This window comes from Bidens hawaiensis, unplaced genomic scaffold, assembly GCF_021521415.1.
Source record: "Bidens hawaiensis isolate Kalapana, Puna unplaced genomic scaffold, B.hawaiensis_p1.1 tig00011541_1, whole genome shotgun sequence".
NCBI lineage: Eukaryota > Viridiplantae > Streptophyta > Magnoliopsida > Asterales > Asteraceae > Bidens > Bidens hawaiensis.
In genome coordinates, this window is record NW_027491903.1 from 734,378 (window position 1) to 745,983 (window position 11,606).

The following is an 11,606-nucleotide window of genomic DNA, read 5'->3' on the forward strand; positions in this document are numbered from 1 at the left end:
AATATTATTGCTCATCATAAATGAGGTATGTACATTTACAATAAAGTTGTTACATTTGCTGAAGCGTATAATTTATGAAAAACACTTAAAAACCCAGAGTGCTTGTCAAGACGCCCAGACATATTCATTAAAGACTCCCAACATAATTTGATGCTTAGTGGGATCCATGCATCCTAGACTCATTTCAACTTCGCACGTGCACCTTAAACATCTGAGAAAGACATGCTAAAACGGGTCAACACAACGGTTGATGAGTTCACAGTTTTGAGTTTAAAAACAAGTTTGTCAAACAAACCATTTTAGTAAGTAAACGTTGTAAGCAATAAAGCATGGATATTGTATGCATTAGTAATACCGCTAGTTAATTATCCTAGCAATCATGTTACATTAGTGTGAGTTCCATTTTGACCGAGGCTGACTTGTTCGTTTGTTTGCCACCCACAGAGTCTAATATAAGACTAGTGCATATTGCGTTCCTAGTAGATGAAACGCTCGGCGACTCCCTCAACCGAGAGCCCCGAGGGTGTTCGTCAAACCCAATAGTACTACCTTTCATTACCGAGCCAATGTACAATTGCTAATGGTCCAATGTGCATGGGGAATTCAGTTTAAGTTCAGTATGTATACATGAGGTATTAAAAAGTCTACAATTATCCAAAAAGTTTGTATGTTGCATGCTTTCCCCCCAAAAGGAGTAAGTAAAAAGTGGGGTAGTGAAACTCACCTCGAATGCGGTTCAAATTGAAAGTCAACTGCTTAAGTCAAGGTTGTTCTAGTGCCTAAATCACACATGCACTATAAGTATTTGCTAAGCGATTCCTAGATCCCTTAGTATCCAAACAATTCCCTTGTTTATTTGAAGTTTGACCAAAGTTTGACTTTTTGTTGACTTTGACCAAATTTGACTTTTCGTTTGAATTTTAACCAAAAGGTCCAAGTTGTTGATCGTTGACTAAAAAGTCCAAGTCTCGATGACCGAAGACTAAAAATTGAGTTTTGTTAACCTTTGACCAAATGTTGACCTTTGACCAAAATGTTGACCGACGGCCCGTTGATGACTTTTGACCAATTCGTTAGACTCGTAATGTTTATATTATGTTCCTAGTCACAACTTTAACAACAATCAAGTGATGTGCACTTAGCCACTTTTCATGCAATTCTATGACTAAGTCTAACTTCTATTTCTTTCAACATTCCACAAGTAAGACTAACCACTTAGTAAAATAGTTTTAAGTTAACCCGTAAAGTCAAAATTCAAATTAGCATAATCAATATATTACAATTCACAACTATTTTAACTAATCAATATATTGATCATCCTTAACAAATTTCAATCATCCAACACTGATTTTTCTCATCAACCAAAACTTGAAATTAATTTACCAAATAAATCACACATGTTCTCACAAGTATTAGGTATAACATATATTTTTCTCATAATTTTATAATTCACCAAATCATACAGAATATTCACACACTACATCAATCTAATTTTTATCTCTATTATAACACAGCAGTACACAAATATTTGTCAAAATTTCTATATTTATCCAATTAATGAAATACCAATTAGATTAGATTCCTACTTCAATTTACAACATTCCAAAAGTAGAATCATATCCATATCTATTTTTAACATCAAGTTATGCAATTTATAACTCAACTCAGAAACTTTACCTCTAAATCAGGTTTGCAACCCGATTTTATAAATTAATAAAAAGCATTCAAAAAAAGTCCAAAAATTAAGATTCTCAACTTTTTGAAAACTAGATTCAAAATAAATGTTCATAGAATCAAAAATCGACCAGAAACACAAATGTATCATCAAGTTATTAACCATACAATCTAAGACACAAAGTCTGCCAGCAAGCATATTCAAACCACAATCCACAAAAACCATGATTTTTACACCCTTATGATTCTAAATCATCAAAGATCATTCTCACACAATCAAATTTCATGTCTTTCTATTATCCATTTAATTTCATAAGAATAATAAATATACTTATAAAAGATTCAAACTTCTAGACCAAAACACATACAACTCATTTGACTCATCAAACTTTGATCATCCCCTTTCTATGATCCAAATCATTTGGATACAAGGTTCATATTTATAAAATAAAACATAATAACCTACTCACTTGATTGATCCAAATCAAAATATGAATAAGAATATGTACTAAACCATATTTACTTATTGCTTGATCCAAAAATCCAATATTCTTTCTTCCAAATTCACTAAATTGTTTATGGTTCTTGAGAGAGATTTTGAGAAAATAAAATGTTTGTATGTGTGTGTGAATTGGACGACCAAGGAGAGAAAAGAAAATTTTTAATCATCATTGTTATTTAATCCTCATTACACATTCATTTACACCCTCATTAAGTCATCATCAATCTTATTAAACTTTATTTTATTTAATTTGTGACATGTTACAATTTTTAAAAAGTATTTTCTAAGTAATCTTTTAACCTAAGGTTTAATAGTTCCTTTACCTAATTGTCATGCAATATATCATATGCTGTATTATTTTAATTATACAACAACTAATCATGTAACCTATTAAACATGTAACACAATTATATCTATCATATATAATACAAGTAACCTATCATGTGTGACAAGTTTATTATTCTAGATATCAATAACTAGTCACTTATTCTTGTTTAAGTCACCAACAACACATTAACTTAAATGTACGCATACATGACACTACATGCATGAGGGTTCATTAACGTAGTTAACCGAACTAACTGAGTTTACAGACATAGTCAACAAGATTTAACTGTGTTTAGTTAACGGAGTTAACTTGAAAATGCCGGGTGTCACATCATCCCCTTGTTGAAAGAATTTTCGTCCCGAAAATTGATATGCTACTAATACACCAGTCGACTTTCGTCTATATTTTTGGTCTTAGTAAATTCAGTAGACTTCATGCATGTATGTTCGTTCACTGTACATTCAGTACGTTAGTAGACTTTCAGTCTATATGTTTGTTCACTGTACATTCAGTACGTCAGTAGACTTTCAGTCTATATGCTTGTGCCACTAATATTTGGGCAGTGTTAATCGTATTTATGCAAAATTTTCCATTTGTCACATCATCCTCTTATTGAAAGAAATTTCATACTTGAAATTTAATTATGATATACAGAAACTATAACCATAGTTTCTTGATAGTGAAAGCGTCTGAACGCTTAACAGTATAAACAAATAGGAAGTGCTGAGACTAACGATTTTAATGTTGTTGGGAACCAAACGAGATTCAAGTATTCACTTGATTAGAGATATATAAATAAGCCTAGAGGTTTGTCATAAGAATATCCGATCAATGTTTGTAAAAGTTGATGAATTCAACTACGACTTTTTTTAAGAGTTTAGGGAAACCATTTTGATATAAACATCCATTTGTAAAGAAATGGCAAAATTTCAAAAGTAGTAAAGGAGTTGAGTCAATCTCATTTCCAGATAAGCTTAGTAATAGGTACGGCTAGCATTGCGGTAGTGATAAATATGTTAAGGATTTGCCGAATAAGGCTTCTATAGCTCAAGAAGATGGTGGTTCATAAAGATGAATTTGTATATAAGAGTTTTATTTACCGATCAAGTCAGGCTATCGAACGAAGAATACTAATACGTCTTGTTTCCTATTTTGGTCCATATGGTAATTTATGTTCATGAAAATCAATAATAAGGAAGTTTGTAATAGGTTACAACATCCCAAAGATGTTGTTCATAAGATTCGGATCACTATTATGCTGATTATCCAAGGTTGAGTTTCCTCTATTCCACACGAGGAACCATTAAGAAAATATACTACGTGCCCAATTGAACTATGATTTAGAAGTCCTTTGACTTTTGCTTAAACTATGGCAGCTAGCGCTCTTTTAATCAGGGAGGTATGGTTTATCGGATTGGATCATTACTCAACATAGTTAAGGTAGTAAAGTTTCATGAAACGATTGTGTTCAACTTAAATTTTGAGGTTGATGGCGTGGACACGAAGGACATGTGTTCCAAAATAAAGTGTTGATGGCATAAATCGTAGCATCCTATCAAGGAAATTTGGTTAAAGATAAATTTTCTCAATTTCTGAGATCACGCGATTTTGAAATACCAAAGGAGTTACTTTAAGTGTGTAGGTTCCCAGCCGGGTCTACACGGAAGTATCTCGTAGTACGTAGGTGCGGAATCCCTACGTAAGACGATACGAGCGTAGGATGCGTTATATATTAATACCGAACACGAACACACGTTACAATACTCAAAAGACACGTTGTATTGCAACTCCTTTAACACGTGATATGCAAATCACAATTACACGTTCTGAACCACTGTTCCAAAATAAGCCGTAGCTTAAACATATATACCCTTCGACAACTTCGCCTAACATGCTAGGCGAAGTTGTCAATAACTTCGCTTGTTCCACAAGTTCGCTTATAACAGGCGAACTTGTGAGACATATTATCTCAAACACATAAACAAATCCAACTAACACGATTACAGACACTAGATACTGAACTACTGACATTATGTACCAACAGACTCCCCCTTGGCAGTAGCTTCATATCTCTAACTTCAATCACGTGTCTTGTAATCCAAAAAATCTCTTGTCAACCGTCTTCAAGCATGTACTCCTTCTCTGACACAGACAGAAACTATTCTTTGATATTTCTTGGCTTCTTCTTTCCATGCAGGGATATAGAATATCTTTTTTCTCGTTCAGCACCTGCAAGTCAGCTTGAGACAAGTTCACCAAATGCATTGGATCATACACTCTCAGCAACTCTTGTTCATCTTCATCCTCCATCACCGCCTCAGCTATTTCACTATCGACATACCACCATTTCAGATTCTTTAGGACATCCTTGGGCATCTGTTTCATTGGCACTTCTTTTAAACACCGGATCGGCTTATACTTCATTATCATCCAAGGTTTGCCATCAGCTCTCATACCTCTGTCTTTATCTTCAACGAGCTTTCCTTTCTGCGGCTTTAATAACTCAAACTTTTTATCTTTTATACTTTCTTTCCAAACGATCTTCCCAATAATCCTTGCCATATTGTCATCACTTCTGTTTATCAACCCCAACTTGGCTAAGTCCTTCACCTCACATTCCAGCAAGGTATTCAACGATCTCAACAATCTCTTGAAATACTGAACTCCGTCAAAACGTTTAAGCACAAACAGCCTCAACTGCTCATCATATAACCAGCAGATAATCCCCTTCTTCGATTCAGCATATCCTTTGATGTTGTAGCTCTTCTTGAACATAGTAGGAACCGCTGGTTTCTTTGTCTTTACGAACCATTGAGCGTAGCCTTCTTTCCATCTCGGCTGCTCTTCCCAATCAGTCTCATCGCTTCCCATATCTTGACCCAAATTTGACTTATCAGCTTCTGGAATTTCATGCTCAATGTTATCCTCTACAATCTCTCCCTCTTCAATCTCACTATCAATTACAATAACAGCTCCTATCTTCTCAATCTCTTCACTCGGTAACACATCATCATCACCTTCAATATCAACATCCACACTTTCCACATCATCCACTACCACCACATCATCACCCCCCCAATTCACCAGTTGCACCAGTAGACTCCCCTGAGATGTGGAAGTACCAAGAGCTTGTTCAGTTCTTGGCAACTCACCACCTGCACCTTTCGATGCATTGGGATCATCGTCTCGATCATTCCTCTTCTTCGTCCTCAACTCATCACCTTTGCAGCTCGTCTTCCCCTGAGATGCTAAGAACTGTTGTAAAGCATCAAAATGTTTACCGTGCTCAATCAGGAGGGACGACTGAATTTGATTCTCTGCAACAAGGCGCTGAATAGCGTGAGTCTGGATCAGATTTATTCTCGACTGTTCCGCCACGACCCTTTCAAGAGCTGCTATTCTGTCCGAGTCAGATAAGGTTGCATCAAAATCAAACCTCATATGAGAAGTGTCTTGAGCATATGGTGGAGGGATTCCCAAAGAAGCCGGAACATCAGAAACAGGCATAAAAGTAACCGCAGGTGGTATCGAAACAGATAACCCTGCAGTGGCAACTAGCGTCGACTCAATGAATCTTGCAACAACCTCCAATGGAGTAAGTGTAGGAGGTGGCAAGGACACAATTTCTGGAGTCGAAAGCTGAAATGTGGTAGGTGGAATGCCAAAAGAAGATGATGTTGACAAAACAGGGGCACCTAAGGTGATTGGTCCTGTCACAGACACCGATGCAGGGACCATGGTCATTCCAGATAGAGCAGGTGGTGAGAAACGAACCACCCTCGAGCTTTCACCAGCTCCCGAACCTTCACCAGTTCTAACCCTCTTAGATCGACGAATCAAACGACCCAACTCCTCCTCAAAATCAGACTCACTGTCATCTGTATCTTTTTTCTTTTCCCATGAATCATTTCTTGAGCGACCAGTATTTGTCTTGCTTCAGCAACATCATCAGCTGAGGAGTCAGAGTCGGTTCTTTCAGAATCAGCTACCGACGTAGCTACCAACGGCACATCAGCACTAGAAACCTCTGCTACTGAGACCTGAACTTCTGCCTCAAGATCAACTCGTTCCATATCGAAAAATTCTTGGCCACCAAAGGCAGCTTTAAGGTCTACTTGTTCCTCCGGTGCCATAACAGGAACATCAGGCAATGCTTGTTGAGAAACAGCAGCCTGTTGCGGTGCCGGATCCCGAAACTCGTCCCCACGAGAAGCAACATACGCTGGGTTGATCAAATAACCAAATAGCGGAGTTTGTCGTAGACGTAGCTCTTGTTTACTTCGAGCACTCGACGCTCTGCACTGTGCGAATATCCTCTTGCTGACACTCTCTACATAACGAATCGGTCGGCGCTGAGGTAGCGAGGGAGCTACGTGATTCAAGATCATTTGTAAAAACCGTGGATACATCAAGAATCTTTCACGAGCCACCGCTCGTCTCTGACGGTCTATTTCATAGAACACCATCTGACTGAAGCTGTAACGCTTGTTGTAAGTCACTGCTGTCATTGCCGACTGCATCGTTGCACCCATCCCGTCCGTACCAGCCTTTCTACCCGACATGCACACGATCATCACGTGCATGAGAAAGCGCCATTGATCCAACAAGAATCCTTTACGTCTCTGAGTATCACCCAATGGACCAGAATAGCCCATTCTTAAAAAAGTACCGTCTCTGAATTGAGCAACAAAGTCTGTAGGATCATCTATTCTCGAACTGCAAAGCAACCCTTATATTCTCAGAAGAAAACTGCACCACCTGATTGTTAACGGTGGCGCGCATTACTGGGGGCTCGACTCTGCAATCATACTCAACCGTCTGCCAGAAGTCTTCTATGTTTGGCAGAGAAATGGGCAGAGTTGTAGTAATAGCATGGAAAATACGCGAGCGGATCAGAAAAGTGATGATCTCGCGATAATCATCAACACCGGTAGCATCCGGGTCCAGTGTGATGTACATATTGTGCCCCGGAAAGAATTGGCGGTTGTTATCACCACCTTCGTCACCACCGGCTCCTGCTACAGCTGCCATATCTGCACCACAAATGGTCTAAGTTAGAGAATCGTCAAGGTAGATCGTAACTTCACTTATTACCATGAGCGAAGTTAAGATAAACATTAGTGTGCAAGCGAAGTTAGACATAGGGCGAAGTTGAGCACAACTTCGCCTATACAATAACTTCGCCTGACAACAGATTAACTTTTAAATAATATTTAAAGCATCAGGCGAAGTTAAGCCTTAGGCGAAGTTAAGGATAACTTCGCCTAATCATAACTTCGCCCCTTGAACAACTTCGCCCCTGTTTAATTAAAAATTAAAGGAGCAGGCGAAGTTAAGCCTAAGGCGAAGTTGTGTACAACTTCGCCTAAACTATAACTTCGCCTGAACTGAAACGGCGACAGTATAGTAGGCAAGACGAGGTGTGTTTGGTGAGTTTGGTGATTGTGGACTCTAAAAAACATGTTTCTATGGAGATCTGGACGATCAAGTTGGTTACGACCACGTTAAAACGAGTTTGGAAAGCGGGTGTTTATGGTTTGCATGAACGGGTCACGAATCGGACCAAAAACGACATCTAAATAACATGATCGACACGAATTATACGTTATCCCGACTCTACACACCTTTAACACGGAATGAAATCGAGAAGAATAACTAGGTTTGATTCGAAATGTAACTTCGCCGAGGGTAAAGTGATAAGTTCGCTTGAGTTTTATGATAATATGAAAACAGTTTGACTGACTTGTCCTTTATATAGGTTTGAATTATACAGGCGAAGTTAGGGTTAACTTCGCTTACCCCCTTAACTTCGCCTGTTGACAAGTTCGCCTCTTAAACAACTTCGCTTAGTGTTAACAATTTACACAATAGTCCCTTATAAATTTGAACATTATGCAATAGTCTTTTAAAACTACCTGTAAAGATTTAAATGTTACGATCAAAGACAAAGTAACCAAGTTTTAAACATGAAAATTTTAGAAATAAAATACACGGGATCAAATTTCAGTCTTGACAGGGACTAACATGTTTTAGAAAAGATCCGAACAAGAATCATACTAATTAGATGGCTGTCACATAGATCCATGTTCAGCTGTATTATGACATAAAGAAACAGGTTGTAAGCAGGTAAACAACTTAGTATGGTTTTCATCGCTTCTGTGATACGGGTTAGGTTCAATTAAGCTCAAAATATAAATGGACACCACATCAGAGATTGTGATGTCTCCTATCTATTCTCAAAGCGTATTTGGCTTTCCCCAAGTCACCCCAAGTTGACTTCGACCCGTAGTGTCTGATTAAACTGTAAGTACATCTTGATCTTTTAGAGTCTTTGTCTCGTTCTCGTTCTTGCCTCTTGATTGATAAGTATAACATAATAGACTTCAGAAGGCTTAATAATATATTTTTTTTTTTTTGTTTTTTTATTTTTTTTTTAATAACGATTTACATAGCTTCAAACAGTAGACTACTGCAAGTCCCGAATCTGGATCACTGCAGTCTCTTGACACACTATCTTCTCGGGAATCAGAACACTCACGGGCTCGTGTATGACTGGGTAATCACTATTCTGCCTATCATTCGGAAAGATATAAATGGAGACATACACAACTCTTAATGAGTTGTCCCTTTAAATCAAGAAGATTTAGTTATTATCACGTCTACTTTTACGCACCATAAAAAGCTACCATAACATACAATGACTGTTCTAGAGTCTTTTAGGCCTAATAACTTCACTAGTTAAGCCAACAGAAATAGTTTGTGAATCATTTTCCAATGTTGGATCAATTTTCTTGTAAACATAGTATTGAAACTTCATACGAAGTTATAGACTTGAAAAATTATTTCATCTCCCTTAAAAAAAATTCAAATTCTATCGCCCCGATCAAGTCAAAGTTATTAGGTAAACGGCTATCCTAAAGATCCAATGGATCAGCTGGACCGACCATATACGAATATGCGTCCTTTTAACTAAGTATGAACGACTACTTTTCAGCGAAAGAATAAAAACACATCATAAACCGCCGCGGTCGCTTTCAGTCATCTGGTTAATGGCGATCCTCATAATCTACTGGTAGAAGTGAGGACCAAACACATCCGAATATATGTCCTTCAAACTGAAGCAACCGACATAATTCTAAGCGATAGTGACGCTTTTTTTTATGTAAAAACGAAAAATACGGTTACTCGGGATTGATCATCCCATTAAACTCAACAAGGTTTTGAAAACGAGTTCTGTCAAACGCTTTAGTAAAAAGATTAGCGAAATTATCTAACAAATCAACCTTTTCGAGCACTATTAATTTCTTCTCAGCACAATCCCATATAAAATGACGACGAATGTCAATGTGTTTAGTTTTGCTGTGCTTTACGGGATTGTTAGTTACTGAGATCGCTGTAGTGTTATCAATGCAAATAGGAGTTTGAGTGAAATTCAGACCGTAATCGCGCAATTGCTGTTGTATCCAAAGAACCTGGGAGCAGCAGTTTGATGCTGCCATGTACTCTGCTTCACAGGTAGAAATGGCTACAGAGGTCTGCTTCTTGCACTGCCATGACACCAATCTTCCTCCCAGAAACTGGCATCCACCGGTTGTCGATTTCTGGTTCTGATTGCATCCTCCATAGTCAGAATCCGTGTAAGCGACCAAATCCAAGTCTCCCCCTTTTGTGTACCACAATCCCAGCTTTGGCTTGCCTTTGAGATACCGTAGTATTCTCTTCACTCCCTTCATGTGAGATTCCTTTGGGCTTGCCTGAAATCGAGCACAGAGACAAACTGCAAACATAATGTCAGGTCTAGATGCAGTTAAATACATTAAAGAACCTATGATTGCTCGATATTGGGTGGGGTCCACATCTGCGTCACTGTCTGAATTAGCACCCAGCTTGTGGTTGACGCACACCGGAGTATCAAATGGAGTGCTGTCCTCCATCTTGAAGCGTTTGAGAACGTCTTGGACATATTTAGTTTGATGGATAAACATCCTCTCCTTCTTCTGATCAACCTGCAATCCTAAAAAGAAAGTTAATTTACCCATTGCACTCATTTCAAACCTCCTTTTCATGACTTCCTCAAAATCCTGACACATGGCAACTTTTGAAGCAGCAAAGATCATGTCGTTCACAGTAAACATGAACTAGGAGAAAGTCTCCCCCCTTTTTCTTGACAAACAGCGTGCTGTCGATCTTTCCTCTTTCGAACCCATTCTCAAGTAAGTAATCAGACAAGGTTGCGTACCAGGCACGAGGGGCCTGATGTAGTCCATATAGCGCTTTACTTAACTTGTACACGTGATCAGGAAAGTCTGGGTCAGGAAAACCTGGAGGCTGCTCAACGTACACAACCTCATCGACTTTACCGTTAAGAAACGCACTTTTCACATCTAACTGGAACACTTTCAACTCATTGTGTGCAGCAAATGCCAAAAACAAACGAGTCGCTTCCAATCTCGCCACAGGAGCAAACACTTCATTGTAGTCGATCCCTTCTTGCAGATTAAACCCTTTTACTACCAGCCTCGCCTTGTTCCTGATGATTATTCCTTTCTCATCTCTCTTACATTTGAAAACCCATTTGGTGCCAATCGCATGCACATTTTTCGGTTTTGCAACTAATTTCCATACCTCCATCTTCTCGAACTGGGCTAACTCTTCTTGCATAGCTTCGACCCACGAGCTGTCTTTTAGAGCCATTTGATAGTTCTTTGGTTCAATCTGGCTGATGAAGCAGGTGTACAAGCACTCGTTAATGATACCTGTTTCTTTAATGCTTGCGTAAACACAGGTGTGCTCATTCAAGATTCGTCTTGTTTGTACACCGTTAGACAGATCACCTATCACATTCTCTAAAGGGTGATTTTTGTGAACTCCAGTAGTCGGAACCGAACTAACTTGCAGATTGTCTTCCAGGTTCGAAGAGAGTTCATCAATGGGCGATTGTTGTTGAGAGTGAAATGGATTGAAAAATTCGTCTTCAGTAGGAGCAGCAGGGGTATCGACAGCAGTTGACGAGGAAGGTTGACATTCATCGTACTGTGGACGTTGCACAAAATTTTCTTCCTCATCATACAGAATCTGTGTAGCAATCTTCTCATCAACTTC